This window comes from Oculina patagonica, unplaced genomic scaffold (genome assembly GCF_052425735.1).
Source record: "Oculina patagonica isolate OP01 unplaced genomic scaffold, crgOcupat unplaced1231, whole genome shotgun sequence".
In the NCBI taxonomy this organism is placed as follows: Eukaryota; Metazoa; Cnidaria; class Anthozoa; order Scleractinia; family Oculinidae; genus Oculina; species Oculina patagonica.
Genome location: NW_027557229.1, coordinates 1 through 6,104, shown reverse-complemented (window position 1 = coordinate 6,104; position 6,104 = coordinate 1). Strand labels below are relative to the sequence as shown.

Sequence of the window (6,104 nt, the reverse complement as noted above, 5' to 3'; positions counted from 1 at the left end):
CTACCATTTTCGAGCGACCGTGAAAGGCAAACTTTTTTCCGCGTTTTTTCAAGGGTTAAACATTCAAGTTTGACAAGACAAACCCTCGTGTTTTTCAACTGAACCAATTAACGTTTGTGGCGTCAACATGTCAAGTTTGACAGCTCCGCCGGTGTGTTTCTGCACATGAAACAATGGTTTTGAAAACTTTCGCGTCGACTTTTTGTATTTCTTCAATGAATGTCGACAGCAAAGGGCGGCTTTGCATTTCTGGCAATTGTTGTGACAGCGATCAGCGATTGTTTATTTATTTATTTTTATTTTGAGAGTATTTTTTACGTTAAACAACGTTAAATGGTTTACTTGTAAAACGCGACAGTTTGACTAGACAAATTTGAATGTTTTACACGTGAGAAAACGCAGAAAAATGTTTGCCTTTCACGGTCGCTCGAAAATGGTAGTAATGCTTTTGGTCACTATAAATTTTTATTATTTACTCAGCCACATAGGGATAATAAATTACCTATTATTAATTGTGTTCGACGAAGGAGAATGCATTCCTTATTTTGTGTGGTGTCCTGTGCAATACTGGGTGTCCTGCATATACCAGGGGAATTTTGGAGTTAGCAAAAATACCTCGCTTTCATGTTATCAACCTTGATTTAATGCACGTACACCATTGAACTTAGCGCCCACGAAATCCCACATAACAACGTGGACCTTAACAGGCGCTATGATTTGTAAACCCTACCAAATTAAATTTTAGTAACTCTCCTTTCAATTTATTCGTAATGTTGTTGAAAAAATAGGGAAATAGGAAATAGGGAGGTGTGTACAACATCTGGTTAATGCATCAAATGGCAAATTGTCATTTTGTTGACAACCTTCTCACCTTCAATGACTAATGCTGTTTCAGTGAGTCATGTCAAAGAAAGCGCGTCCTGATCAGCCATTGTTGTCAACAGTCATTACATGACCATGTCACAGCCTGTGGTCACAAAACAAATCTACCGAGTTGGCGGCAAGTGTGCCTCAAAACATATCTGCCGAATTGTTTATATCGGCTGCAAGTAGGCTTTTGTACATTATGCTTTTGTTTCCCCACTAAAATGCTTCACCTTAATGCTCAATTTTTCCCACTAAAATGCTCAGACTCCCACAAAAAAGTCACTAAAATGCTCGGATAATGCTCATTATACAACCGTTTTTTTAAATTAATTTCAAAGTTTTTAACATGGTGTTAACTGTTACAGCAAGGCGCCCAAAATATGACCACTTTTAATTTATTCACATTCTTTCGTGCAGATTTAATCCAATCAGAAGTCAACTGCAAGCTATCCACGGCTTTTGATTGGATTAAATCTGCACGAAAGAATGTGAATAAATTAAAAGTGGTCACACTTTTGGGCGTCTTGCTGTAACACTTACAAAAATGTACAAGTGTTGCAAGTAACAACAACAACGTATACAAGTTCATAAATACAGCCAAAAATCATAATCCTCAAAATCATCTACGAGGCTAAGCACAGAAAGTAGTCGACTATCTCCAGAAAGTTATTTGTTGTCGAATTTTGAGTTTTAGGGTGCGTTTCTTTGGGAAAAATCCGAATCCGGATTCTTGATCCAAAAACGGATTTTGCGTTTCTTTACCTATATCCGAAAATGGATTAATCTTGGATCAATGATCTGAAGAATCCACACTTCGAGTGGATACATCAGATCATATCTGAATCCGGATTTTTAGGATTCATGATCCGTGCGTTTCTTTGGGAAAGGATTCGAAAAAAGTACCTTGGCCCAGCGGTCTTTGCTGTGAAAATACAGGTTCGCTCTTTGTAAACACTGTCATACGGAAAGTTTTAGGCGGTTATTTCGACCAAAATACAAAAATGTTTCACGATAAAAGGAAACGGTAGCTTCAGATAGGTATGTAGTATCATTTTACACGGGATACAGGTTTTCTAGAACAGCCACTGTGTGCCTACGGAAGTTGTATCCTTTTGAAATTGTCACGAGTGAAATTTGCACTGATCATTTCGCAATCATTCTTCGCTTTCAGATGCTTTCTCGTCACATTGTGCTTAACGCTAAAGAAGATCTACTTCGACGTGTAGTTTTTGTAAAAGATTTTGTATGCTGAAATTATTTTAGCTAGGATACATTCGACGAAAAATAAATTTGTGCTGATATTTTATGTTCTGTGCGAAATGTGTTTACGGGGTTGTCATGGCAAAAAATCCATTTTCGGATTATTCGTTTCTTTGAGAGCAAAGTATCCGTGTGATCTGAGATCAATAATCCAATTTTGGATTTTCCCAAAGAAACGCACCCTTAGTCTTCATTTTCTCCAAAAAAAATAATTTCTTTTTTTATTTTCTGGGAAAAAAAATCAATTTTCCTGGAAAATGCCACTAAAATGCTCGAATAATGCTCAATGCTTTTGCCTCACTAAAATGCTCCCAAAAAAGCTAGCATAATGTACAAAAGCCTAGCTGCAAGTGTGCCACAAAAGAAATCTACCAAGTTGTTTAACTTGGCGACAATTGTGCCACAAAATAAATATAGTGAGTTGTTTATCTCCGCAGCAATTATTGTGCCACAAAAGAAATCTGAGTTGCTTAGCTCGGTGGCATGTGTGCCACATTTGCCACACTAATCTATTGAATTGTTTTCAGTCTCGGTGCGTGGCCCTTACGCCATTACATCATGTGTGATTCTGACACATGCCAAGCAAATTGTGAAGGTCAATCGCGTATTAAAAGCAGGCGGATTTAAGACCATTTAAGGCACACAAAAATTGACTCGAACACACTCCACTAATCTACGATTATATTATTACTAGTTAATTATTTGTAAATGTCTTTTCCTACATTTAACATGACAATCTGTTAAGCCTTTTTTATGTTTACACCAAAGGACCCTACAGGAGGCCACCAGGACATAAAGTGGAGCTTAAACCCCTTTTTATGCTGGTCCCCGTCTATCTCCCTTTTTTGATGACGAATTGAACAAATTTTTGGCTTGCTTTACTTGAACAACAGGTATTTTTTCAGCATGGATGGAATTTCCAAGCTGTTTACTTTATCAATGTATCCAGTACAAATTGTATTCCGAACATGACTTCGGCATAAATCTTGAAGGGACCTTGGGTTACATTTATACTCAAACAGCTTTATAACCTTTTCTTCGCAGACCATCAACTGGCCTTCATGGTTCAGTCGTATTTGCCCTGAAGGTTTAACATCTGATGCAATCAGATGTGCAATGCTGCCTTCCGTCATTGACTCCAGTAACACAATTTCATCCTCATTTGCAATGATCAGGTTTTGTCCATCATGAACAAGTCCAGTTACGCCCCAATTATCCTGACTAATGTGTTTTTCTTCCCCATTAAGCATATAGTACGTGATTTTCTCTAGTTTCTGGATCTGTAGCTCCCCCTTCAGTGTTTAAGCACACTTTTGCACTTGATAAAATGGGTGGGTAATCGGTACACGTTGTAACCTTGAAATCCGGAGAACAACATAACAGTATATTTCCACTTTCAGCTTCCTCTTCTTCAAACATTATTTCTCTAGATTTGAGGACCTTTAAATTGTCCCAGTCTACGAAAATTTCATAAACACCCTCGCCACCATTAAATGCATCTGTCACAAGTAAATTTCCCCCTGGAGACAAAGCGATCGCTCCAGGGTAAGTCATCGGATATGGCGTTCCAACCCCGCCAAAAATCAACTTTGGAACGCGACATTCAAATTTAACATTCAACATCTAACTTTCGCATTCAACATCCAACTTAAGCTCTCAACATCCGACTTTGGCACTCGACATCTAACCTTTAAATGAACTTCCTGTGCCTATAAATGATGTCGAATTGACAATGATAACTATTTTCAGGTTACAAGTTTGAACATTTCAACGCCATGCCAAAACGTGACCACGAACAGTATTCTAGTTCGATCACGTTTCGATTTTAGAAATCAACATGGTAATATAATTCGTTGAGAAATGTTGACTTGGTTTTGAAATGTTGACTTCGTTTTGAGATGTTGACTTCGTTTTGAGAACAGCGTACAATGTCCGCCAAAAAGTATCGTATGTCAAAATGTTACGTAACATCTGGAAAGTACCGCCATGTGGATCTGGTCGGCCTGGCCTTTGAGTATCATATGTCAAAGGTAGTCTAAAGATTACGGCTCGTGGTTGCTGCGCGGAAAGTGTTGTCGGCAGACCTAGTATTTTGGAGCAAGTATTTAGCTTTGTTACTCCAGCTCGCTACAGCTACATTGAATCGGCATGAATAACGAATTGGACGCTGTTAAAGATGCTTTGGGAGTGTGTTGACGGGTCTGCACGACCCCTGCGGTTCGCAAGAAGAATAGTGTCTAAAGCCTTTATAGCTTGGCTCTGATGAGAGTGTCTTTTAGGTATTTTCCTTTGCGGTAAGATATAAGGGGAGGCTCCTTGAAGATATTTCTTAAATGTGGTTGATTCTGTATAATGGTATAAGGTGTCATTTTCGGAAACCCTCCCGTACCTACCAGGTTTTTAAGAGAAATGCTGAGTCTGATACTTCAAGAAAACGCGTTCTAATTCAATGAATCTTAAAATCCTGGATAGAACAGCCATGGGTACGAAAATGGCCGTAGCTTTCGCTAATATCTTAATGGCCAAAACAGAAAACGAACTACATGTACTCAGACAAAGTAGCAATAAGCCCATTCTTTGGAAAATATTTATCGATGTCGTCTTTACAATGTGGGATACTCAAGTAGCAGCGACAAAATAGAAGAATTTCTTTTAGAGGCAAACAGCTTTCACCCTACAATAAATTCACGGCTGAAATCTCAGCCCAATCTCAGAAACAGAAACTACTTTCTTGGACACGATAGTGTACAAAGGTGGCAGATTTCAAAAAGAGTCTATCCTTGACGTGCAAACACATTACAAACCAACAGAGACGTTCCAGTACACGAATTGCCATTCGTGTCACCCACCAGGCGTCCCAAAAGGCTTCATTAAAGGAGAAGCTAGCCTGCGAGCAGGCTCACTTTGGGGCACGCATGAGAGCTACACGGGAGCGGCGAAGCCCCAAGGTGAGCCTGCTCGCAGGCTAAGGAGAAGCGTTAAGGCTTATTAGAACAAATTTCTCACAGCAAACATTTGAGGAAAATATTGTAGAAAAACACCTCACAGAGGTGAAATTCTGCGACAGAAAAACATCACTGGGACAGAAAAACAAAACAGCACGCAAGAAAAAACTGCCCTTCGTCACGCAATACTACCCGGCGTTGCATAACCTTAAGAACATACTCATGGGGAAATGACACCTTATACAGAATCAATCACATTTAAGAAATATCTTCAAGGAGCCTCCCCTTATATCTTATCGCAAAGGAAAATACCTAAAAGACACTCTCATCAGAGCCAAGCTATAAAGGCTTTAGACACAATTCTTCTTGCGAACCGCAGGGGTCGTGCAGACCCCGTCAACACACTCCCAAAGCATCTTTAACAGCGTCCAATTCGTTATTCATGCCGATTTAATGTAGCTGTAGCGAGCTGGAGTAACCCTAAAGCTAAATACTTGCTCCAAAATACTAGGTCTGCCGACAACACTTTCCGCGCAGCAACCACGAGCCGTAATCTTTAGACTTCCTTTGACATATGATACTCAAAGGCCAGGCCGACCAGATCCACATGGCGGTACTTTCCAGATGTTACGTAACATTTTGACATACGATACTTTTTGGCGGACATTGTACGCTGTTCTCAAAACGAAGTCAACATCTCAAAACGAAGTCAACATTTCAAAACCAAGTCAACATTTCTCAACGAATTATATTACCATGTTGATTTTTAAAATCGAAACGTGATCGAACTAGAATACTGTTCGTGGTCGCGTTTTGGCATGGCGTTGAAGTGTTCAAACTTGTAACCTGAAAATAGTTATCAATTCGACATCGTTTATAGGCACAGGAAGTTCATTTAAAGATTAGATGTTGAGTGCCAAAGTCGGATGTTGAGAGCTTAAGTTGGATGTTGAATGCGAAAGTTAGATGTTGAATGTTAAATTTGAATGTCGTGTTCCAAAGTTGATTTTTGGCGGGGTTGGAACGCCATAA

At 39.4% G+C, this 6,104-nt stretch overlaps 1 pseudogene; it reads right to left on the bottom strand.

The window, feature by feature from the left end:
- Nucleotides 1–2,991: 2,991 nt before the first annotated feature.
- On the bottom strand, nucleotides 2,992–3,681 carry LOC144639727 (uncharacterized; annotated as a pseudogene).
- Nucleotides 3,682–6,104: the final 2,423 nt, after the last annotated feature.